Source organism: Macrobrachium nipponense, chromosome 10, assembly GCF_015104395.2.
Source record: "Macrobrachium nipponense isolate FS-2020 chromosome 10, ASM1510439v2, whole genome shotgun sequence".
NCBI lineage: Eukaryota > Metazoa > Arthropoda > Malacostraca > Decapoda > Palaemonidae > Macrobrachium > Macrobrachium nipponense.
This window is the reverse complement of record NC_087204.1, coordinates 22,992,346-23,006,963: the sequence shown is the minus strand read 5'-3', so window position 1 is coordinate 23,006,963 and position 14,618 is coordinate 22,992,346. Positions and strand designations below refer to the sequence as shown.

The window sequence follows — 14,618 nt, the reverse complement described above, 5'->3', positions numbered from 1 at the left end:
TGGGGTATAGTACAGGCGGTCCCCAGGTTACGACGGGTCCGGCTTACGACGTTCCGAGGTTACGATGCTTTTTCTTAAATATTCATTGAAAAATCCGCCCTGGGTTATGACGCTTGTTCCGAGGTTAGGACGCTGACGCTTCCGACGAGTTTACAACGCTTTTAAAAAACACATACTATGATAAGATAAGAATCCTTTATAGTTTAGCACAGTTTCTCTCTCTTGGTATTTTCCAATGAAAATAATCACTATAATTCTCTCTCTCGTCTCTCTTCTCTCTCTCTCTCCTCCTCTCTTCTCTCTCTATACTACAAAGATGTATGTTTTTAGTATGATAAATAAATGATTTACTATTTTCAATATTAATAATTAATTTATACAGCAATAATTTCAATTCATTAAAGAAAATACCATAGTGAATTAGTAAGATTTTAGCTTATATTTAAAAAATTATGGAAGAATGAAGGAAATCCCAGTCTTCTTCAAGTAACTTCCAGAAACCTTTTCTCGAGATTCAGGTACTAAAACTGTCAGATATATCAAGTTCTGTGACAGCCAGGAGGGGGAAAATTTGGGGGAAGAGCTGCAGTGTTGCAATTACGTGGTCCTGACATTTTCCCCCCTCTATCTCTCTCTCTCTCTCTCTCATTTACTGAGACTCAAGATTTTAAAGTACTTGTACTATTTGTTTTTAATACTTTCAAATAATAATAATAATAATAGTAATAACTGTAATTACAAAATTCATATGTGATAGTATTTTAAAGAAATACAATACGTACTAATCTATCCATGTCACTTTTAATTAAGGTTTAACTTCTCTCTCTCTCTCCTCTCTCTCTCTCTCAACAATCTGTCTCTCTCTCATCTCTCTCTCTCTCTCTCTCTCTTTTTGCCACACAAGATAATACTAATGTGGGTCATAGTGTTAACTCCCTCCCTCTCTTTCGCTGGAAGCGTTCTAAGTATTTTTTGAGAGAACAGAGAGAGATAAACATACTCTCTCTCTCTCTCTCTCTCTCTCTATCTCTCTCTCTCTCTCTCTCTCTCTCTCTCTCTCTCTCTACCGAGATGAAACAATTTTTATGGTACTAGTATGTAAAATGTTTATTGATAATTTCAGTTATTTAATATAATAATAATAATAAAACTTTAATTACAAAATTCATAATGGCCGTATTTTAAAGAGATGAAAATGACCTTTCCATTTCACTTGTAAGGATAATTCCTCTTTCTTACTGAGATGAGAGAATTTTTATGGTAGATGCACGTGTTTATTATATTTTCAAATAATAATAATAATAATAATAGAAGTAGTAATAATACGATAACTAATTTCAAAAGAAAATTCTTCCCTTTGTCTTTTTCTGTATCAATTTCCCCAGCTCAACTCGAGTGACACTCGAGCTTAACAATGCCATACAATGGTCAACGAATTTAATGGTTTTTATGAATCTCTCTCTCTCTCTCTCTTACTGAGATGAGATCATTTTCATGGACGTATATGTAATAAGTTTATCATTAATATTTTTCCAATAATAATACTATAAGTACAAAATTCATATCTGAGTATTTTAAATACAATAATCATTCCATTTCTCTCTTTTAAATACTGTAAGGACAACTCTCTCTCTCTCTCTCTCTCCACAAGATACTTGTCATACATTTGGTGTTTCTATTTCTTCCTTTTATCTCTCTCGCTCTCAGCAAAAGAATTGATAGACAGACAAACATAATTGCACAGTCCTCTCTTTCTCTCTTCTCTGGAGAAATATATGTATTTATGGGAGGGGGAAAAAGTTGCCTACAGACATTCATTTCAATCTATTGAAACCGTAAGGAGTTATTTCTCTCTCTCTCTCTCTCTCTCTCTCTCTCTCTCTCTCTCTCTCTCTCTCTCTCTCTCTTGTATTTTAATGAAAATATACAGTAATTTGTGAATACACAGTGTTGCACATGAAAAAAGGAAATTAGTGATAATTTTAGAGATACGGCCCTAAGAAAAATTGCAAATTAGTAGTGAAATTTTCCCTGTGGACATGTTTTCAAGAACGTCGTTCCGGCTTACGACGATTTTCGGGTTACGACGCGTCTTAAGAACGGAACCCCCGTCGTAACCCGGGGACCGCCTGTATATTGATTATTTATGGTATCAAGAGCTTTTTAGATATTAAGGACAAAATAGCAGAATTTTTAAGTGGGTGCACTGCAAGGTAATTATGGAAAATATTAAATATATAATCCAGAATTTTCTCTATCCTAGTACCATTTTCTTTGTGCTGTTTTCATGGTGCGATAATACTAGTCACATGGATACTGTTTATTATACATATTCCATTTGACCACTGATATTTATATGAAAATAAGTGAATTGCCCTTGGTACCATTGAAAATAGAGCCTAGGTATTAAACCTAATGATTTTTGGTGCTAAATCAGTCTGTATTGCACTGTTTTGTCTCCAGTTTTGATATGCATTAAGGGTAGTCTTGTTCTTGCAGTTTCAAATAGTAGTACTTAATTTGCAGATGCAACCCATAACATGTTGATTTTACCAAGATTAGTTTTGTTGAGATTCAACACTGAAAACTAGTCTATCAGTATGTATATTGAAACATGATCATTATGGAATATTAACATGGCTGCCATTGAAGATTTTAAGTGCACCTCATCGTAAGGAGGGACCAAAACAGGCTTATTAGTCATTACAAGGAATGCACTGTTCCCTCTGACCCAAAGCATGACATCACCAGATTCTACTAGTTGCAACTCAAGGCTCATTTTTGACCCTCATTTTAGAACAGATCTCTTGGGGAAAAGTTGAAATAAGGATTGTTCATCTGGTTACTTTAAGACTAAGAAATAGTCATATGGGTTAGGATGCAATCTTTGTAGAGGGGCCTCCACACTTGGGGCCCAGTGCAGACCATGTGGCTTAAAGTTCATACTACATTGATCCATTCGGTTGCATTGGTACGTGGTGATTTTCTCTCTGATCAAGATGCCTGTTGGAAGGTTCTGGTTTGTTGTCCTTCAGCAGTGTTTGTGTATGTTATGAACATAGATGTATAGGTAGTTCTTTACCCCAAAAATGGTAGCAAACAATTGTCAGAATCCTTGGATTTTGATGTTTCTTGGTTACTGTTGACAGGTAAAATGTATTGTGTAAATAGAGTTGTGTTTAATTTTCAGATGACCCTGAAACCAAATTTGATGAGGTAAATGGAATTGATGAATTGGTAGATCAGGATTATGAAAAACGTCTGCTTCAAAGGGGAGAGAGAGAAGCCATTGATGCTGTAGAATCTGCATTGTTAAAGACAATCAAGGACAACATCAGATTATCCAAGAATGAAGCAGATTACGAATATCCTGAAACAACAGTAAGCATCTGTTTATCAAGTTTTATTTTATTTGATAGAAACCGTGTTGGGGTTAGAAGAAAATTAAAAATTTAAATTAGGTAAATCTGGTCTATATGTGATTTTTGCTTTGGAACAAGCAAATTCATGGAAGCCATTGTAAATTAATACAGACACTGCACTACTCCTGAACATTGAACTTACAAACATTCAGATAAACAATCATGATTGCAAGTTTAGATTGTGTTCAGAGTGCTCTCCTTTGCCACTCATAAGTTCAAATTTTGATTTGCATGCCTATTCTGTACTTACTTTATGTATAGTACAGTGTATTGTGTTGTAGGATGAAAAAATGTATAGTACTGTATTGACTTCATATCATTCTGAACTTTAATGACATGTAGAGTACAGTAAAAAATCATGTAGGGTACAGTAACCAACTTATAAACAATTTAACATTCAAACGGGCGTCCGGAATGTAACCCCTTTATAAGTAGTGTGGTGTCTGTATTGCAGTTGTATCTCTCGGAAACATTCATGCTATAAAAGAAAAGTTATAATTTACACTAATCATATCTTAATTTAGACATCACTCATGAGTAGTACAGGAAGTCCTAATTTAGACATCATTCATGAGCAGCACAGGTACAGTTGGGAATTGCATGTATGTATTGTTTTTTTTTTTTTTTGTCCCTTGCAGATATTTAGCGCACATGTTTTTTTCATACTGTGATTAACAGACTATTAGCAAGTTTGGATGTTTTATTGTGTTAATGTTGCTCTTGACAATCTTGGCTTTACTTTTATTTTTGTAGTCGTTGGATGTTTTCATAGTTTAACCTTTAGACGTTACTGCCTGGTGCAGTATTTCAACATTAAATACATTTTAAGCTTTTGTTAATGAAGCGCAGAATATACGTACAATCTTGTTTTGTTTCCTTAATGTTTCAGGAATAAAATACAATAAGTATGATTTTTTTTAGAGAGGTGGAAGGGAGCCAGGTAAAATGGAAAGATCATCTGCTCCTGTTTAGTTTTCTGTATCATATTTGCCAGACTAAATATTAATTAACAAAAATGCCAGCATCCCCCTTTATTGGCCAATGGAGCCTTGAAATTAAAAAAATTTTTTTGAGGTGAAGAATTATTTGGATGTGTTAAAGATTAGCTATAGGCAAAAATAACTATACTTACTCTGTTTTTTTCCATCTGTCCATCTGCCTGTGGTGTTTGCGCATGGTAACACTGCGTCCCAGGCTTTAAATAATATCCTATTTCGAATGTTAACGGTGTAATTCGCATACAGTAAATTATTAAAACACTTTTCAGTTGAAAATGTACACCCAGATATCCTTTTATTTACCTAAAACTTACACATAGCCAAACAATTTAAAGCCTGGGACGCAGTGTTACCATGCGAAAACACCACAGGTGGATGGACAGATGGAAAAAACAGAGTATGTATAGTCACTTTCTCACCATTCAGTTATAGCCTTAGTTTAATGCTTCTTTAAGAACGTAAGCATTGTATGTGTACTATATGTTAGCACAGTCAGTTAGTAAACAGTAAAACTATGTATTCAAAGTTTGGTGGATTTTTATGGAAGACATTTTCATTATGTCATGTATAAACTTTTGTGTTCAGGATTTTTTTTGTTCTTGTCAAAGTCAAAAATGACATGGGCTATTAAACTAAGTTTTGTTCCTTGTATCTGCACTTTCAAGAAACAAATTAAACTTCTGTAGTTAAAACCAGATATAATAAATGTTGAATAAAACCAGATGCTCTTATAATGTTGAATAAAACCAGATGCTCTTATAATAAATGTTGAATAAAACCAGATGCTCTTACAATTTAAGCACAATATAGTACTGGCTCCATTTGAAATTGAATATGGAGATGCCACCCTCCTATTCAAAATAGTAAGAGTTTATGAATGTGATTTCTGCATGTATATTTGTCACATTTTTGACAAGTTATTAATGTTATTTTATTCTTATTTTCTTGTACTATTTTTTTTTTTAACTTAGCCAGCGTTCATAGTACATATAACTTACTTCAAGATTATTTTTGAAATCCCAGTTTTAGGAAAGTTTTTCAGTTGTAAAGCTTGTTGATGATACATATAGGGTGAAAAAAGTAGTAATTTTTGTTTATGTTTTTGGCTGTTAATGAGTTTTATGGTACTGATGCTTAGTTCAGCTGAACTGAAACACTTTATTTTAGAGTGAGTGTTGTAACTGTAAACTGGTGGGTTTATTTACAGTTATGCCCAGTATTGATAAGATTAAAAAAAAATTGTGATATGCATTCCTTTCAAATGTATAGTGATTTTACTGGAGTAAGACAGCTAGTTTGTTTTTCATAAATTTCAGCTTGTAAGATTTTTTTAATTTAGTGTTTTTTTAAGTATTTATTATTTTGCCTTGCAAGAACTATTCTAATCCCTAAATTACTAATGCTTATTAGATACAGTGTGCATGAAAATTAAACCCTCAATGTATTGTGCTTACTGTTGTCGTAAGGAACTGTAATTGCTATGCTTTATCTAGAGTTAAACAAGAGTATGGCAGCCATTTCAGTGGTGGAGGACATTGTGTGAATCTGGCAAGTATTTAAAGCCAAAAATGTTCTAATTGTTCCTAATTTTTTAGGAAGATCCAATAGGTAAATGGCTTGGCAAATGGTTTCCTCATCCACCCCAGGTCAAGGCCCAAAACAGAGCGGAGGCAGTCCCTGCAGATCTCCCTGAAAGTATGAAGGATGACAAGCATGGCGTTGCAATGGGTATTCCCCATGTCAAATGCGATAATGGGAAGGTCAGTTGAAGTTGTAATATTTTACCATTACGTATGATTAGAATTGGTAGAAAGTATCAGAAATCCTTATGTATAAATAAAGGTTTTGTTTAAAGAAAAATAAAATTTTACAATACCATTGATCGTATTGTAACCACTCTGTGGAACATACGACACCTCAGATTTAGGCACAGTATTATTTATACAGAATCCCTTCTGTATAAATCCATTTTTATACATGCAACTTACCCGGCAGATATATACTTAGCTATAGACTCCGTCGTCCCGACAGAATTCAAAACTCGCGGCACACGCTACAGGTAGGTCAGGTGATCTACCATTCCCGCCGCTGGGTGGCGGAATCCCGACCATTCCCGTTTTCTGAGCCAGATTTTCTCTGTCGCTGAGGCCGGCAACAACTGTTGTTTGGTCTCTCCTGATTGGAATTCTGCTCATTTACCGAGAATTGGTTGGACTCATTTGGTGAAGTACTCTTGTTTATTTCTCGGGATTGGCATACGCTTATTTTGGACTGGATTAGGACTTGGATTTGGTTTTTTCTATTAAGATGGCTGAAGTTAAAGTAACACCTAAGTTTAGGGTTTGTGCAAGGGAAGAATGCAGAACTAGGTTGTTTAAAGCAGAGGTAGATCCTCATACACTTTGTAGTAAATGTAGAGGTTCTGAATGTGCATTTGATAGAACTTGTGCTGAATGTGAAGGGCTTACGGAGCAAGGATGGAAGGATTTAGCTTCTTATATTAAGAAAAGAGAGAAGGATAGAGCTAGGAAAGCGTCAGCTAGAAGCTCGAGTAGATCTTGTTCTTTTGAGCCTGAATTAGAAACTAACAAGCTAGATGATGTTTCTCCCATAACCTCAGCCCCTTCTCCCTGTGTTGAATCTAAGGATTCATTTTCAGAAATGGAAAAAATGAGATCCTCGATCAGGGAGCTTCAGGAGCAGCTTAAAGCTATGGAAACACAAGGTAAGAGTGTCAGTGAATACAGTGACCCCAGTGCAGTGGAGGGGGCGTCTGATCGGCTCCTCATTGCTCCTAGGCCTAGACCGCTTCCAAACTCCCAGGACCAGGGGAGGAGGAATGTCAAAAGCCGCAGGGAGGATGTGGAGCATCCCCAACGATCAGGCGTCCCCTTCGGCAGATCCTGAAGTAACGACCCAGGCTGCCTTGGATAGCCGTAGAAAAGGCATCCTGGAAGAGTGTTTTTCTGCGTCGGACTCCTCCTCGTCCAGGCGTGGATGGAGCTCGGCTTCGAAGTCTCGTCCTCTGAAGAGATCGTGGGTAGCGCCGAAAGGAGATGCTTTTGATTCAAGCCCAGAGTGATTTCCAGAGGATTTTCCTTTGACTAGTAAGAAGGCGAGAAGACTGTCTCCAGCGCCTCAAGACCCGACTAAGCTTTTCCTGCTTAATCTACAGGAACAAATATCCTCCTTGGTAGGCGCTCTACATAAGGATTCGTCTCGTAGGAAAGACTCCTCCCTTCCAGTGAAGAGATCGAAGTTTTCTTCTCCTTGGTATGGGGGGGGTTGGAGAGAAGTTTCTCACTCTAGCGGCGCTCGTCACCGGAGAGACTCTCTCGTTCTCCCCTTTAAGCGATCCTCTCCTATCTAAAGGAAGAAAGTTCCCAGCGGTAGCCGCTCGCAGAGCAAGCGATCAGCTACGTCTCTTAGGAGAAGTCAGGAGTCGGACTCCTCTTCTGAGGATCAGGATAGGCGTCAAGAGCCTAAGAAGCAGGAGTTTTTTAGACACATATAGTTGACAGAGCCTAGTAGGCGCCAAGAATATAACAGGCGTATAGAGCCTAACAGACGCCAGGAGTCTTGTGAGAGGCGTCAAGAGCCTACCAGGAGTCACGACAAGCACCAGGAGTCAAGCAGTCTTCAGGAGTCGAGCAGGCGTCAGGAGTCGGGTAGGCGCCAGGAGTCTAGCAAGACGCCAGGAGTCGAACAGGCGTCAGGAGTCGAGTAGGCGCCAGGCTCCTTGTACGAGCTTAGGTCAGAGTAAGACCCCTTCGCACTTTATGAGTTCTTTGGAGAGTAGGAGCCCTTTCACCTGGTAGGAAACAGGTTCCTGAGAGGAGATCTCGTGCATTTAAGAACTCTATTGCGCCTTGTAGTAGCAAGGATTTGTCGCTTACGGGCGACTTCTTTCTTCTTTGACAGAAGTCCCTCGACTACTAAGAACCGCTCTTCTCCGAAAGGATCTCCAACAGCCGGAGACTTAAAGAAGAAGTCTCGGATGAAGAATTACCAGTGGATGTAGTAGTCTCTGATTATAAGAGATTGTCCTTGTTGTTGTTGCAGGAGTTCGGGGATAAGCTTCAACCAGCAGATCCGCCCTCTCCAGGATCTTTGTTATCAAGCACGAAGTCTCCAAAAGCATCCACATCATTTGTAAAAATGCGTCCAGCCCTTAGTTATGAAAAAATCATTCAAAGGCTTTGGAGAATGGCTTAAGAATAAAAGAGAGGCGGGCAAGACTGTTTTTTCATGCCCTCCTTCAAAGTTGACGGGTAAACCTGGAAGATGGTACGATACCCAGGAACCTATGGGCTTAGGACTGCCTTCAATCGGCAGACGCAGATTTACGCTTCCTTAGTAGATTCTTCAAGGAGGCGCGCTCTACTATCAGCAAAAGCTACTTGGGGGATGTGTGAACTGGACCATCTACTAAAGGGACTCTTTAGGACACTCGAAGTATTCAATTTTATGGACTGGGCTTTGGGAGCCCTTGCAAAGAGAGCCCAAGATCCCGAATTTGTCACTATGGACGAATTATCGAGTGTATTATCTTGTCTGGACAGAGCGGTGATGGACGGTTCGGTGGAAGTGGCTGCTCTTTTTGGATCGGGAGTTTTGAAAAAGAGAGCAGTGTACGGGTCTTTCCTGTCCAAGTCAGTATCTCCTCTACAGAGGTCGGCCTTGCTATATTCGCCACTTTCTAACCACCTTTTTCCACAGGACACGGTGAGGGATGTAGCAAAAATCCTTAGCTGGAAAAGCCACACAGGATCTACTGACACAGTCAGCAAAGAGGTTCAAGCCCTGCTTTGTTCCCTTTTCAAAAAGAAGGATAAGAGCACCTCTTCAGCAGCCCTTTCTTTCGAGGAGCAGTCTTTCCTTCCTCAAGAACCCCTTTTAGAGGTAGAAGACCGGATACCAGAGGAAGACCGTCCAGGAGACCCGCAGGGAAGGCAAAATGAAGAAGAAGTCCTCCAGATAGCGGTAGGCGCCAGACTGTCGAACTTTGCCAGAGTCTGGGCGAAGAGAGGGGCGGACAGCTGGACCCTCTCTATCCTCGAGAGAGGATACCTCATTCCCTTCAGGGAATATCCTCCCTTAACAAGAACTCCAAGGGAGTTAACAGCGAGATACAAATATCCATGTCAAAGGAGTTCCAAGCTCTCCTGCAAGCAGTAGAACTTATGTTGCAGAAAAGGCAATAGAACCGGTTCAAGATCTCCATTCACCAGGTTTCTACAACCGTCTATTCCTGGTACCAAAAGCCTCGGGCGGGTGGAGGCCGGTTTTGGACGTAAGTGCGCTGAACGTCTTTGTGATAAAGAAGAAGTTCTCGATGGAGACCTCTTCCTCTGTACTTTCTGCTCTTCGTCCAGGGGACTGGATGGTATCCCTGGACCTTCAAGATGCATATTTTCCATGTGCCAATTCATCCGGCATCAAGGAAATACCTAAGATTCATGTCACAGGGAAGAGTGTTTCAATTTCGAGCGCTTTGCTTCGACTATCGACGGCCCCGCAAGTCTTCACGGGTATCCTAAGGAATGTGGCGCATTGGCTACATTTAGAAGGGATCAGAATCTCGATGTATTTGGACGACTGGCTAATACGAGCAAAGTCGAAGGAACAGTGTCTGGAGGACCTTTCGGTAACATTAAAGATGACGCAGTCATTGGGACTCCTAGTCAACCTCGAGAAGTCCCAGCTGGATCCCCAGCAGAACATAGTTTATCTGGGGATTCGGATGGATTCTCGGGGTTTTTTAGCGTCTCCATCAACAGAGAGAATAGAGCGCTGCCTTACAAAGTGTCAGTATTTCTAGGGAGAAAGAGCATTGCTCCGTGAGGGAGTGGATGAGTTTGCTGGGAACCATTTCCTCGTTGGAGCAGTTCGTTTCCTTAGGGAGACTGCACCTAAGACCCCTTCAGTATTATCTGAAGGAGAACTGGGATCAAAGTTCCCAGGACCTCGAAGAATCATTCAGGATAACGGACAAGGTCAAACAAGATCTTCGGTGGTGGTTAGACCCGAAGAAACTCGGTCAAGGAATATCCTTGCACATAAAGAGCCCTCTCCGAGCGTTGTTTGCAGACGCATCGGACGTGGGGTGGGGAGCAACGTTGGATTCGCAAGAAGTGTCGGGAACCTGGGAAGGAGCTCAGGTGTCCTGGCACATAAACAAAAAGGAACTGAAAGCCATTCACCTAGCTCTCTTGCACTTTCAAGAACAGATCTCAGGATCGATCATTCAGGCTCAATTCCGACAACACGACAGCCCTGCATATATCAGGAAGCAAGGGGGAACTCATTCATTCTCCCTTTACGAGACAGCGAGGGAGTTGTTGCTTTGGCGCAAGAGAAACAGATCTCTCTTCTAACGAGATTATTCAGGGAGAGAGAAATGTTCGAGCGGATCTGCTAAGCAGAAGAAACCAAGTGCTCCCCACCGAATGGACTCTCAACCCTCAAGTGTGCGATCAGTTATGGGGGTTATGGGGAAGGCCGAACGTAGACTTGTTCGCAACCAACTGGAACAAGAGGTTGGAGAATTATTGCTCCCCCATCGCAGATCCAAGAGCAATAGCGATAGACGGCCTCCTCATGGATTGGAAGGAATAGACGGGTACGCTTTTCCCCCCTTCAAAACTGGTAGGGGAAGTAATAAGAAAGTTTGCCTCCTCAGAGGGAACGAAATTGACTTTGATCGCCCCCTTTTGGCCAGCCCTAGATTGGGTGACAGAGTTGCTGGAGTGGATGGTGGATCTTCCCAGATCGCTCACACTAAGGAGCGATCTTCTCAAACAACCCCACTTCGACGGGTATCACAAAAACCTCCCCGCTCTAAGTCTGACTGCCTTCAGACTATCGAAGGACTCGTTAGAGCTATGGGGGTTTTCTCGCGAAGCTTCAAAAGCAATCGCAAGAGCCAGGAGACCATCCACATTACGGGTGTACCAGTCGAAGTGGGAGGTGTTTAGAAGATGGTGCAGGACGCATGAGGTATCCTCTTCCAGTACCTCTATAACCGACATTGCAAATTTTCTTCTTTACCTTAGAAGAAGTGTGGCCTAGCTGTATCTACGATCAAGGGGTATAGAAGTATGCTGGCCTCGGTTTTTTTAGGCATAGGGGCCTGGATGTGTCGGACAATAAGGATCTACATGACCTTATTAGGTCTTTCGAGACCTCAAAAAGTCAGAATAATAATAATCCCAGTTGGAACTTGGATATAGTGCTTCATTATCTGATGTCTGAAAGATTCGTACCTTCCAATAATTCTTCTTTAGAGATTTGACAAGGAAGTCTCTATTCCTGTTCGCCTTAGCCACGGCAAAAAGGGTGAGTGAACTTCAAGCGTTAGAGGGCAGAGTGGGTTTTAAGGAGGCTGCAATTTGCTCTTTTAAGCCTCTCTTCTTAGCCAAGAACGAAAACCCATCAAAACCGTGGCCTAGAAGCTTTGAAGTGAAGGCACTCTCTTCTCTTACGGGGGGAACTAGGAAAGAACAGGATGAAGACCCTTTGTCCAGTAAGAGCGCTAAAATTTTATTTACAAAGAAAGTCTCTTTTGGGCCTTTTTTGGCTTTTTTGGGGAGGTACGCAGGAAAGTCTTTGGTGTTCGGTCAAGGATCCTACAAGGCCAATATCAAAAAAACGCCCTTACGTTTTTCATTAAAGACATTATTAAGGAAGCGCATCTTAAATGTGGTGAAGAACAATTTAAACTCCTCAGGGTAAAGCACACGAAGTGAGGGCCATAGCAACCTCAATGGCTTTTCATAAAACGTGGTCCCTTCAAATCTAATTGAATCCACGTATTTGGAAGTGTAACTCAGTGTTCGCCTCTCATTATCTAAGGGATGTGAGAGTTTACTTATATGAGAAGTGCTTTTCACTGGGAGCGTATGTGTCCACGGATTTAGTGCTGGGAGGAGGAGCTGAGGTTAATCCTAATTAGTTAGGTTATGTAATTTTAACATTATGGTGTTTGGTTTTTATGGTTGACTGAAAGAGGGTATAGGAATAACCCCTTTCAGTTCTTAGATTTAACATGGTTCGGAAGGTCAGTGGTCGGGATTAACTTTTGGTCTCCTCGTTGTGCATTATGTAAAGCCTAAACAGCTCTGTCATGTAAGAGGGCTAGCCCCCCATTGATAAGATACAGGTCAGGTCTGCCATGTAAGCGGGTAAGCCCCATTGGTACGATCCATGCAGGTTCTGTCGCGTAAGCGGGCTAGCCCCCATTGACATGATCCAGAAGGGCTGTTCGGTCATAGGTTGTTTACCTCACTGAAGCTCTTGAGGCATGCAGACTAAATGACAGTAATCATGAAGTCTTCGGCCCAAACAGGTAAGAACCAAGGATTGATATCCTACAACAATTGTTTCCCGTTATTAAAATTTTTTTTTTTATATATATAGCTGTCTCTCACCCTCCACCAAGGGTGTCAATCAGCTAAGTATATATCTGCCGGGTAAGTTGCATGTATAAAAATGATATTGTTAAGATACAATGAAGTTTTATACATACTTACCTGGCAGATATATACGATTAAGGGCCCACCCAGCCTCCCCTCAGGAGACAGGTGTAAGAGAAAATCTGGCTCAGAAAACGGGAATGGTCGGGATTCCGCCACCCAGCGGCGGGAATGGTAGATCACCTGACCTACCTGTAGCGTGTGCCGCGAGTTTTGAATTCTGTCGGGACGACGGAGTCTATAGCTAAGTATATATCTGCCAGGTAAGTATGTATAAAACTTCATTGTATCTTAACAATATCATTTTTTATACAATACCATTGATCATATTGTGACCACTTTGTGGGACATATAACACCTCAAATTTAGGGATGTGATGTAACAGATTATCATCATCATTTCAACTTCTTTATTGACAGAGCTGGAAGAAATAGATGTTTTAATATAAATAATTTGAAGTAAGTTTGTGGTGTGTTACTAAACAACAACAATGCATTTAAACTGTATGTTACTGGTTATTTTTGGAAAATGTTTGAGGTCACAGTTTATTTATTTTCAGGTAAATCTGAGCATTGACTGGAATGAATCGCCAGTGAATTATACTTGTTATGAGCCTAAACATCATCGCCTTCGTGTTCGAGAAGATTTGGAGTCATTGACACAGTGTGTTAACATACCCCCTAATTATGTTCCTCAACATTTTTGTATGGGCACTGAAATATCATACAATTCATCTATTCCTGTGTATGGACCACATCGTCCTTTGTGGCCTACGTATGGAGAATATATGTTTGTGCCGCCTCAACGATGGCTTCACACTGTAGAGGTAGTAGTTTATTTTGTTGTATTTCTTTTGACTGCATGCTTAAAATAACATGTTATTATTTTAATGTTTTAGTTATGCAGTTGTATACGTCGGTAATAAATCTTTAAACGAAATGTTAGATGATCTTTTAAATATTTTGTTAAAATCATAAAATTCACTTGAGTTAGTTTTAGTATTTTATTCTAAGAAATAAACTGTTAAAGTGAAGAATTATGAATGTGTTCAATAGAAAAGATAGAAATCTGGCTGTGTACACTATCATAATTCTTACGTCCTATGAGGCTGGATATTGCGGAGTTCATGTATCTTAGTCCCTCATTCAAACACTATGGTCTACTTTATCACACAACTCAATTAATTCACCAACCTTAATAGACAAGAAACCTGATTGAATCCCTTTTTATGTCAGGTGTGTTAAGACCTGAGTACCTTTTGGTAATGTGCAGTGGATTACCTTCTATCAGTAGTGATTTTGTACTTGTACAAAAATGTTTATTTTACATTGGCTTTTAAAAGTAATTTGTAGCACTAGGTAAAGCATCCATATTGGAGTACAGGCAGTCCCTGGGTTATGTCAGGTTTGGGTTACGTTGTTCTGGACTTACGGCGCTTGCCTGACTGCACTGTTAACCCCAATGTTTCAATGCCGTAGGTAGATTTACAGCGCCACTTTCCACTTTACGGCGTCATTAACAGTGCTGTAAGTGCTATTTATTCCCATTACATTTATGATGCTTTGGGTTATGATGATTTTCGGCTTATGGCACGCCACCTGGGACGAAACCCCGCTGTAAACCGGGGACTACCTGTAAGTGTTAGTTGGGGGAATTGTGAAGTGATCAACAAGATTGGACAAACCGTCGTCGCATTTATCTATCTAGTGAATTATCTGCCTCTG

The 14,618-nt window shown here is 40.2% G+C and overlaps 1 long non-coding RNA gene and 1 pseudogene across 2 annotated transcripts in view; both read left to right on the top strand.

Moving 5' to 3' along the window:
* The window catches only part of LOC135223471 (uncharacterized), a 331,546-nt gene that overhangs the window by 284,734 nt on the left and 32,194 nt on the right, over positions 1–14,618 (top strand). The window lies entirely within an intron of this gene.
* Positions 1–14,618, top strand: part of LOC135223469 (uncharacterized) — a 34,132-nt pseudogene that overhangs the window by 13,878 nt on the left and 5,636 nt on the right.